The 10,914-nt window shown below is 41.3% G+C and overlaps 1 long non-coding RNA gene across 3 annotated transcripts in view; it reads right to left on the bottom strand.

The window, feature by feature from the left end:
• The window catches only part of LOC311618849, a 51,370-nt gene extending 45,340 nt beyond the window's left edge, over window positions 1–6,030 (bottom strand). For all 3 annotated transcript variants that reach the window (XR_014794382.1, XR_014794383.1, XR_014794384.1), the window contains exon 1: window positions 5,872–6,030. This is a non-coding gene — a long non-coding RNA (uncharacterized lncRNA). The remainder of the gene's footprint in view (window positions 1–5,871) is intronic.
• Between the last annotated feature and the right edge of the window lie 4,884 nt (window positions 6,031–10,914).

The following is a 10,914-nucleotide window of genomic DNA, read 5'->3' on the forward strand; positions in this document are numbered from 1 at the left end:
CAATCAGGCTGGCAGGGTAGTGGTTAGGGCAGGGGTCAGCAAACTCATTAGTCAACAGAGCCAAATATCAACAGAACAATGATTAAAATTTCTTTTGAGAGCTAAATTTTCAAAACTTAAACTATATACCGGTAGGTAGGTACATTGTTATTAACTTAATTAGGGTACTCATAAGCTGGCCTTTGCTAAAAACGTGGTATTTTGTGGAAGAGCCACACTTAAGGGGCCAAAGAGCTACATGTGGCTCTCGAGCCATGGTTTGCCAACCACTGGGTTAGGAGGTGATCAGGCTGGCAGGCAGAAGCACTTAGGGGCAATCAGGCAGAGGCAAGCGAGCAGTTGGGAGCCAGCAGTCCTGGATTGTAAGAGGGATGTCTGACTTCCCGTTTAGGATCAGGCCTAAACAGTCAGTTGGACATCCCTCAAGGGGTCCCAGATTGGAGAGGGTGCAGGCTTTGATGAGGGACACCACCCCCGTGCACGAATTTTATGCACTGGGCCTCTAGTTCTATTATAATCAATGAGTAATATAACAAGCCTTTATCAAATACTTAATACAGAAAAACCACTCATTTGTTCTCATATCTAGTCATTCATTTATTTGCCTATTGGGTACTTTTAAAGTATCATGAGACAGGACACTGAAGCATGCTAAATAAAAAGCCAGGCTCCTGACCCTTGAAGGATTCTATCTTCTAAGGAGTCACTTATGTAACAGAAATTACAGTACCTCGCTGGAGGTGTTGGGCTAGAGGTATGACAAGATGCATTGGGACACAAAGAAAGGTGACAACAACTCTCCTGAGAATTCAGGGTGGTTTCTCAGCGGAGGTGACATTACTTAAGATGTAAACTGTAAAGCTAAATAAACAATTAGGAAGCTATTATTTTGTTTCCTTTACTCTTCTATAGGAATACAAAGATGGATAAATTCATAAAGAGGCTACAACTCAATTGGTTGCTAAACAAGAAAGAATTAATAGTGGTTATAAAACCCATTTTAATATATCACTCCTCCAAATTTCCTCCCAAATATTCCCATCTAAAAACAATGCTAATTAGCATAAAGAGCTATGTCTTGACTTGGAGACACTGAGTACCTGGGAAAAAGAGGTAGACAACTCCTACAGTGTTCATGTCCACATTGACATGCAATACTGTAAGCCCTGCATTTTCTGTCTTTATAAAAGTGCTTGAGGAGAATCCAAACACCTTTCCTTGAGTCATTTTTATCTGCAGACATCCAAATCATGCTCATGCCAGTGGAATTTATCTGGGTTCTTAAAATCACACTGTATAAGCTAAAAGCATAAGCTCTGAGAAGGAGGGAAATAAAGAGATCAGAAGAGAATTCATTAGGGAGGGCTGCCTAAATCCCTTGAGTTTGAGCAAGACCTTTCAGCATGTAATCAACATATATTCACAGAGAAAGGCTGGCATGGACGAGAGTGGCCAGACAGTATCCAGCTAGTCCTTGGGGGTTACAGAAAACTGATTAGCTTCCCTGGAACAGAAGGGCTGGCTGGCTAGGGCGTAAGGAGCACTTATATTAAAAAGATAAGGGCAGGGAGGGGAGCAGATGGCAAATGGCCCCATCGTCAATAGGAGGAATGTAGATGGATTGGTAAATTCCTACTGTCCTCAGGACTTTGCACAGACATCATCTCTGGATCACTTTCTCTGACCCCTACCCTCAACCCAAGAGGCCCTGGGCTCACAGCACTTAAAAATGTTGTAGGAGAGAAGTTGAATTCATAGATAATCCACTGATGGCTAATAAGAGCAGAAAATGACAAAGCTGTGAATACTGATAAAGTTTACTATTAGGTTAAACAGCACCCTTTCCAATGGAAAGTGCAAATGTTTTTGAAAGGAAGAGGGAAAATACTAGTGCAAGTATTTCAACATAAAATGCATATTGATGAGGCAAATAGGAATTGCCTGGCTCAATATTCTCATGGACCAACTCCTCTGGTGCTGGCTAAATCAATTGTGAAGGCTGTCTGAAGGAGATGGCTTAACCTAATTGAGAAAACACATGGGCCCAGAAAATGTGGGCTCTGACTCAGGCTCTGACAAAACCTGGGCTAAATCACTGATGCTCACTGCTCTGTTCTCCTTGCCTTTCTATGGCATTACCCCCTAGTGGCCCTCATTACTTCAGGAGCATGTGCCTTACCTTCAAATTTGAGGAGGAGAGGGGGTTTGTTTTTATAGTTCTCTTAACCAAAGACTATTATAGCTAACTGGATATCCAAACTTTGAGGGCAGAGCTGGGGATGGTAGGAATGTGGGGAAGAAAAAGAGGTAGTGTGGTCCACCTGGGACCACATACAATGACAACTTCACAGGATGAATTAGCCCATGTGCCTTTCTAGTAAAATATCTGAGAAGTTTGATATCAAGTGGCAAAGCAAGTTCATTTGCATCAGAAATATCATATGAAAAAGGAAGAAAGTTCTCAATTTTTTACTCAAATCAAAATAACAGGTATGAACACCCAACTTCCATTGTATCATTTGTAGAATTGGCCTGTGAACAGGACTCCTCAGGCTCATTAGGTGATGAGCTGCAGCAAATGATGAAGTCTGTGCATTTTCTTTGCACTTGTCCTCTTAATGATACTCAGTATATGCTATCCAGAAGAATTTGCAGTAGAGTATGGAGGCTTTCCATATTTAGTATAATTAAGAGTGTTAAGTTGTGCAAATTTGGTGAAGAGGTTTTCTGAACTATTTCCTCAGACCAATAACTTTTAGTCATGAAAGAACACAAAGGAAACACCTTCCTCTTTTCCCAGTCTCCCAAAATGAAAATTTCTTGATGATTACACAAAACTTAAACTTGAAGTAGCAAGGAAGAAAACATTTGCTTTGCTATTTGTCCAGGCATATGAGCAAATAGATGGCCGTTGAGGATATACCGATTCCAGTTTCCTAATCTTCCCTGAGTTCTCCCAAACCTCCCCCCACCCCCATATTTATAGAACTGCTATTAAGTGAATATGAAGTGATAATTCAAAAAATATTCATAGAGTTTAGTAAAAATTAATCATGTTTTAAAGTTCCAGCAATTGCCCATGGAATGAAAATCTCAGTATATATCTAAATTATTAAACATTTGCTTTATCAGAGTGGTTCAGTTTCAAGCACTGATTAGATTAAGGGGGAAAAATGCTATGCAGGCAATGAAGGCACAAAACCTTAGGATTCTAGAAATGAATACAAGATAGGGGAAAAGTAGGTTTACAATTGTGAGTATGCAAAACACAGATCATTATTTTACTACTGTCTACTAATTATTGTATTTTTTTCCAAATGAACTTCTGTAAACCTACTTTTTCTACACCCTGTACATGAATCTACTAATTCTCCTAGTGTTTCTGACCATGTATCAAAATTCTGAGGAATATTTGCATCTATTGAGCTCTGTGAAAATGCATTCTCTTTTACAAAATGGCTAAAATCCAAACAGAATTGAAATCAAGGTTGGAAATCTGACATCTGAAGTGAAATATGGACTGAATGTATTTAAGAATCTCAGAAAGAGTTCTCATTGCTACATATGTCAATTTGATCAAAATCAATTGTCAACTAGCAAGAGGCTCATAATTATAGCTTGGATTAATAAAATTGACTATTTTTCAAATACTTTTATTGATTTCAGAGAGGAAGGGAGAGGGAGAGAGAGATAGAAACATCAATGATGAGAGGGAATCACTGATTGGCTGCCTCCTGCATGCCCTACACAGGGCCGAAACCCAAGCATGTGCCCTCAACCGGAATCTAACCCAGAAACCTTCAGTCTTCAGGCCGATGCTCTATCCACTGAGCCAAACCGGCTAGGGCAAAATTGACTATATTTTTAAATAACCAAAGTATTTTCATTTATTGACTTCACCAGCCTCTGAATATAAATTTTCTCATCTGGTAATAACCTAAGTTTTACTGCTGTATGTCATGCTCGCAGGATGTAATTTATTAAGAAGTACTCTTGGAAAGGTACTTGTGAAGGTAGAGGAGGAAAGCAGGATGAGAAAGAGGGACAAGTTGAGAGGTGAAATCATCAGACAACCCACATGGAGTTTTGGGCCTGGGGTAGCCTTTTAGAGTTGTCCCAAATTAGGACAAGAGGGTCATTCAACATAGGTTGTCTGTGGAAAGAGGTGTCATCTTCAGATCACCAGGTGGTTTTCTTTAGTTGAAGCAAACCACACAGGTTAAGGGAGAGACATCTTGTGACAGCACTCCTAGGAGCTGGGAAATAAAGCCTTCATTCCTGAATAGGAATCTGAAGAGTGCAGCAAAGCATTCACTACTTCACCCATTGCAACACTTGGATGCTCTTCTTATACGTTCTGGGAAAAGCCCCTTTAAGTTACCAGAGAGCATCTCTTCCTACAGGAGGATGGTTAGTGAGACAAATTACAGAACCAAATGCTACAGATGATTTCAGGATGACAACTAATACTCATCTTCTCCCTCCTATGTTATCCATTAAAGATTTTCCTCCCTCTCAACAACTGCCTCTTCTGGTTTCAGTGGCTTTTCTGGTGGTGAGAAAAGTCCCTCATCTCTGACTGATCTGAACCCCTGGCCATGGGTCCTCTCAGGTTCTAGCCTATTTTTTTAAAAAATATTTTTTAAATTTATTTCAGAGAGAAAGAGAGAGGGATAGAGAAATAGAAACATCAATGATAAGAACCATTGATTGGCTGCTTCCTGCATGCCCCTATTGGGGATGGAGCCCGCAACCTGAGCATGTACCCTTGACTAGAATCCAGCCTGGGACCTTTCAGTCTCCAGGCCGACACTCTATCCACTGAGCCAAATCAGCTAAGGCTAGTCTATTTTTTTTCCCAAAGCAGGAGAAGGGTGTACCAAGAGGAGCCTAAGTAGATCACTGGGTTCAATGTTATTCCTTTCATCCCTGTATATAACAGTAGCCCTCTCTTTTCCTGATGACCAGGTTAAATTATCCTTTCTTGCCTTTTGGTGCAAGAGCTAAAGGTACCCAGGGATCAGTCACACTTGTAGTTCAATGCGAAGATACCTGTCCCTTGTCAGAACTATTCCCCTTTTAGGAACCAAGATCTCAAAACCCACAGAGCTCAGTGTCATGAGGATGGGAAGCCCAAATTCTTCAAATGGGAGTGATGGTTGACAAGACTGCTCCTGCCTCTACTCCTTGGTTCCTGGATTTGTGTTTTCTACCCACTGTGGACACAGCGCCATATAAAAGTCTTTGATATAAGTGTACCTACCCTCCTGGAGAATAGTGCTTCATCCTCACAAAGTAACACCTTTGATCTAGTGCATCAGCTAAGCTTTCAGCTGGTCTGAATGTTCTGCTCTCCCTAGATGGTATAATATGAGATAGAAAAAGTGGAGTCCCTGGTCATGTCCCCAATAACTCCTTAGGGAGATGTTATATAAGATCCCATATCAGTGGACTTAACACTGTGTAAGCCTTGGATCATGGTGATAGGAAATGTGAACCCATATCTGAAATATGTGTCCATTCATTCTAGGCAGTGCATTGTTTTCTGTCACATTTAAAATGAGATAGACACAGTCTTCACAAGGCTCCTCCACCCCCAGCCCTGCCCCAGCCCTCTCCACACACATTCGTTTAGTCTCCAAAGATTGAGACACAATGATGAATAAGATGCAGTATCTGTGTTTTAGGAGCTTATGATCTAGCGGTGGGAACTCAACAGAAATGCAATTCCTTCATCCTTTTGTCCAAATATGAAGCAGAAAAAGCAAGATGAATTTTGATATCAACTGTCCAGGCAAGATTTTAGCCTTGCCCACTGCAGGCCTGCTTTAAAACTGCGGGCACAGACCCTTGCAGAGCAGGATTCCTCACCCGGGGTTGCAGTAAACTTTCCTGCCATCCTCTTGTTGCTGCCAGCAAGAGCTGGAGAACCAGAAATCCTTTTGAGAGACCGAAGACAGGGCCGCGGGGCGATCCAACTCTTCTTTGCAGAGCAGGATCCCAGGCCAGCGCAGCCCTTTCTTCCGCAGGCCCGCCTCAATCGCAGATGCTCTGGGAAGGGCGTGCCCCCTCCACTGCCCCGCCCGCTCGCGTCATTCTGGTCACGTGGGTGACCGGGCACTACACCCGTCTCCCCCTTCCCTCACCGGACTCAGCTGCTCTCCCTGAATGGGCCCTGCGTGCAGGCGGCGCGTCTGCTGGGCACTTCCCCGCCCCTCCCCCCTGGAGCCAGAGGACGGCGTCCAGCGTGGGGCTCCGGTGAAATTGGAACCAGTGTTCTAAATTAAGGGGAGCAGATGTCCTTGTGTTACTCGGGAGGCCTGGGTGGCCTGCTGTTCAGACAGAAATCGTTGAGGCACTGACCTTCCCGGGGCTGCTGTCAATCTCCGCGTGCAGATGGTCAGGCGAGCCGGCCTGCGCCTCTGCATGGGAAATGTGGCCGCTAAGGGAGCGGCAGCTATGGAAGCCTGCGTGGGGGTGAGGGGGCGGGGGCTGTGGGAGACAGAGGGCAGGAGAGAAAGGCCTGCCTCGCACAATGGAGCCCCGTGGCGGCCTCTCGGAGGACAATGTGCCCCCTGGGACCCGCGGTTTTCTGCGCCAGCCCGGCAGCCGGGCTCCAGCTGCCTCTTAAGAACAAGGCCGCGCAAATGTGCCCACTTGATTCTAAATCCTCTTAGGCGCCCTCCATGTGAACGAGGAAAGGGGTGGCCTAGACAATCCTTTACAAATCGGAGGTCTGGGAACCCTAGTGTTTGGCAAAATGTCTGCACCACGCATGCAAATGGAGCGGATCACTTGGAGAAACAATCTTTCTGCCCCGTGGTCGGTGAACAAAACGAACTCCGTGCCCTAAAAACTTCTATGGGGTTCAGAAAAATTTTCAGGGTGTTTCCCCTGGAAGGGACTTCCTATTAAATGTTTAGAAAAGCCAGCTGAGTTGGGCAAAGTTATTAGTCACCCAGGTATTTACGCTGTTTTTCCTATTTCCTTTCTCTGTTGGCCTCTGTGGTCAGTAGTATAAAATTCCTAGGAACTCCCACCTAAACACCAGCTTCCTGTTTATGCTCTCAATGGCTTTAATGTTTAGCTGTTAAAAGCAGCTGACCAAGGATCTACAAGACAATCAGCAGAGGTTTGCAGGTGGCAAGGGGGGAAAAAAAATGAAAAAAGAAAAGAAACTCAGGAAACTGAAAACCCAAATGGGTAGGTCAAAGGTCCAGGTTCATTTTTAATCACTTCTGTCAAAATCACAGGGGGGAAAAGGTAAAATTAAATGTAACTTAATGCCTAAGATCTTGGTTCATTTTCATTTGGCCCCTGGGTCTACATGAACCTATAAAATATGATACACTAGTCTAAAATATGTACATTTTCATTTCTAGCAGTTAAAAGCCTCCCCTTCCCCAATATGGCATGACATTCCTTTGTTATAGAAGGTTAAAGTTCACACATAAGCATAGCCTGTGTGCTCTTGTGAGTTGAGTTCCTTACACCTTGCCATGGCTCTTAAGTTCCTGCAGCAAAATGTTCATAGGCATAGCTCCCTGAATTGCAGCCTGCCTGACCTGGAAGAGAACCTAGGACATCTGCAGCCCTTTTCTGATGCAGAATTACATGTACAACACCCAGAGAGTGAATAGATATTCTCTGAAGCCCAAGAAAGAGGAAAAACGCAAAAAGCCTTATTTCAAGCTGGGCTAGCACCATGCTTTTCGTATTCTTGCAGTTTTATCCACACAAAAAACCCTCTGAGTGGATATTATTGTTATTCCCGTTTTAGAGGCCCAGAAGTCAAATAATCCACCCAAGGTGACACAGGTAATGAGTGATTGTGAGGTCTCTAACCTGTGACTGCTCTTTATATTATACAAAGCTGCTGCCCTGGAGTACCAGAGTTAAAGCTGAGGTCCTGAATTGTTTTTCAGCATAAACTATGACATACAGCTTTAATTCAAGGCCAGAATGTATACATGCTATTTATACAGCTACACAGTCTTTTGAAATAAAAGTTCAGAACTTTAGGGAAGGTGAAAAAGTTATTTCTGGAAGCAAATGAAACAAATTCCAAGTGAGAGCCAAAAGTCATCTCAAACACGCTTTTAGTCCAATGGCATTACTTAACAGCAAAATGTTCTATTTCCCTTGAATTTTCCTGCCTGTGCTAAGGGTAGGCCAGACCCTTGATGCTATTTAAATTGTTCCGTGTATTTCAGCTCCATCATAAGCAATCCATTGCCCCTGACTCACGCCTGCTCTACAATATGTCAGTTAGTCAAGAAAGAGCGAAGAATATATTTCCCATACACAAACTATAACTTTTTTCCAGTGTCACTCAGCTTGCCAGAACAAAAGTAAAACCACAGAAAGAAGATTCAGATCAGCCTCTTGACTGTCCTGCTGCTATTTCAGTTTTAGGAAGAGTTGGACTTGAAATTGTCATCTACCCATTTCTTCTCAGAATAAAGCAGCATTGGCATGTACCCCTGCTAAATTATTTTCTGCCCTAAAATGTTGAAATACTTTCTCTGTGGGAATATACTCTACAGAAGGAACACTGGATTAATGGAACTAGTTCTGAGAAAGTCTCTTAAAGTCTACAGGGAACTGTCATGCGCTGACATCTGGCCAGGTGGACTCTGTACCTTAGCAGATGTTGCTGAGATGTTTAAAATTTGCAAATTTGTTTGCGAGTATAAGTAGTACCTAAGAGACCTTTTCTTACTGTCCTATCTAAAGTAAGCCCTAAATACTATGATATGTATGTTTATTTTATTCATAGTACTTATCAAAACCTAATTCTTATTGATTATGTGCTTGTTTCTGATCTACCTTCATTGATCACAGCTTCTATTGTACATAAGACCAATAACCTGGTCTATCTTATTTGTTACCTAGCACATAGTAGGTCCTCAGGAAATATTTTTTAATAATACATCTTTTTTGCATATATGTTGTTTCTCTTGTAAAATTCTCTCCTTAAAATAAATTATTTAAGTAGTCAGATTCATAGAGACAGAAACTAGAACATTGTTGGCAGAACTGAGGGGAGGGAAACTCTCCAGTGTTTAATGGATACAGAGCTTTAACTGGGGAAGATACAAAAGTTCTGGAGCTGGATGGTTGAGATGCTTGCACAATCATCTGAATGTACTTGATGTCATTAACCTGTACACCTGAAAATTGTTAAAATGGTAAACTTCATGGCATATCTATTTTACCAAAATAAAAATAAATAAATTCTTTGAATTGGAATTTTTAGGCTAAAAGTAAGTCTGTATATATTAAATTCGGGTATATATATTAGCAAACTTTCTTCCAAAAGTCATGTGAATTTCTATTTCAACTACCAGTGCATAAGAATACCAATTTCCTAACACACTGCGAACACTATTTTATCAATCTCTTTATTCTTTGTGTTTGATAGGCAAATACACACATTTTAATTATTGTTTTATTAATCACTATACTTATTAAGAGTGGTATGTATTTTCACATGTTTAGTGTTTTTTCTTTTGTGAACAGTCTATATTTATCCTTTCACATTTTTATTGGGCTTTTGTTTTCTTTTATGGATTGTAGGGGCTCTGTGTATAGTAAACTTTTTTTCACTCTCACTTCTTCTATTACCGTTGGTTTGCTTGTTTGTTTGTTTGTTTGTTTGCCTAAAGTTTTACATATGTTTCCTTTTTCCCCAGTTGACTCTACTTCCCAACCCCCAGCCATTCCCACCCCAGGCAAGTTCCCATGGCCATGGCTAGTGTCTATGTCGATTGGTTATGCTAATATGTATGCATACACATCCCTGGCTTGCTCTCTAAATGCCCCTCCCCTGCCATTTGTCTCTAGATTGATCTATTCTTGTTCATCAAATTATGTTGATCATTATATCTCACATATGAGTGAGATCATGTGATGTTTATCTTTCTCTGACTGGCTTTTTAGCTTAGCATAATGCTCTCCAGTTCCATCCATACTGTTGCAAATGGTAAAAGTTCCTTCTTTTTTGTAGCAGCATAATATTCCATTGTGTACATGTACCTCAGTTTCTTAATCCACTCATCTGCTGATGGACACAGGATATTTCCAAATCTTAGCTATTGTAAATTGTGCTGCTATGAACATAGGGGTGCATATATCCTTTCTGATTGGTGTTTCTGGTTTCTTGGATATAGTCTAGTAGTGGGATTACTGGGTTAAATTGGAGTTCCATTTAAAACTTTTTGAGGAAACACCATACTGTCTTCCATGGTGGCTGCACCAGTCAGCATTCCCACCAGCAGTGCAAGAGGGTTCCTTTTTCTCCATATCCTTACCAGCACTTGTCATTTGTTGATTTCTTGATGATAGCCATTCTGACAGGTGTGAGAGATGGTATCTCATTGTTTTGATTTCTATCTCTCAGATGATTAGTGACTTTGAGCATGTTTTCATATGTCTCTTGCCCTTCCTTATGTCCTCTTTTGAAAAGTATCTATTTAGGTCCATTGCCCATTTTTTGATTGGGTTGTTTATCTTCCTTTTGTTAAGTTGTATAAGTTCCCTGTAAATGTTGGAGATTAAACCCTTATTGGTGATAACATTGGCAAATATGTTCTCCCTTGCAGTGGGCTTTCTTATTGTTTTGTTTATAGTTTCTTTTGCTATGCAGAATCTTTTTATTTTGATGTAATCTCATTTGTTTATTTTCTCCTTAGTCTCTATTGCCCTAGGAACTGTGTCTGTAAAGATATTGCTATGGCATATGTCTACTATTTTGCTGCATATGGAGTCTTGTAGGATTTTTATGGTTTCCCATCTTACATTTAAGTCATTTAGCCATTTTGAGTTTGTTCTTATGTATGGTATAAGTTGGTGATCTAGTTTCGTTTTTTTGCATGCATCTGACCAAATATTCCAGCACCATTTATTGAAGAG

Source organism: Pipistrellus hanaki (genome assembly GCF_964339955.1).
Source record: "Pipistrellus hanaki genome assembly, chromosome: 1".
In the NCBI taxonomy this organism is placed as follows: Eukaryota; Metazoa; Chordata; class Mammalia; order Chiroptera; family Vespertilionidae; genus Pipistrellus; species Pipistrellus hanaki.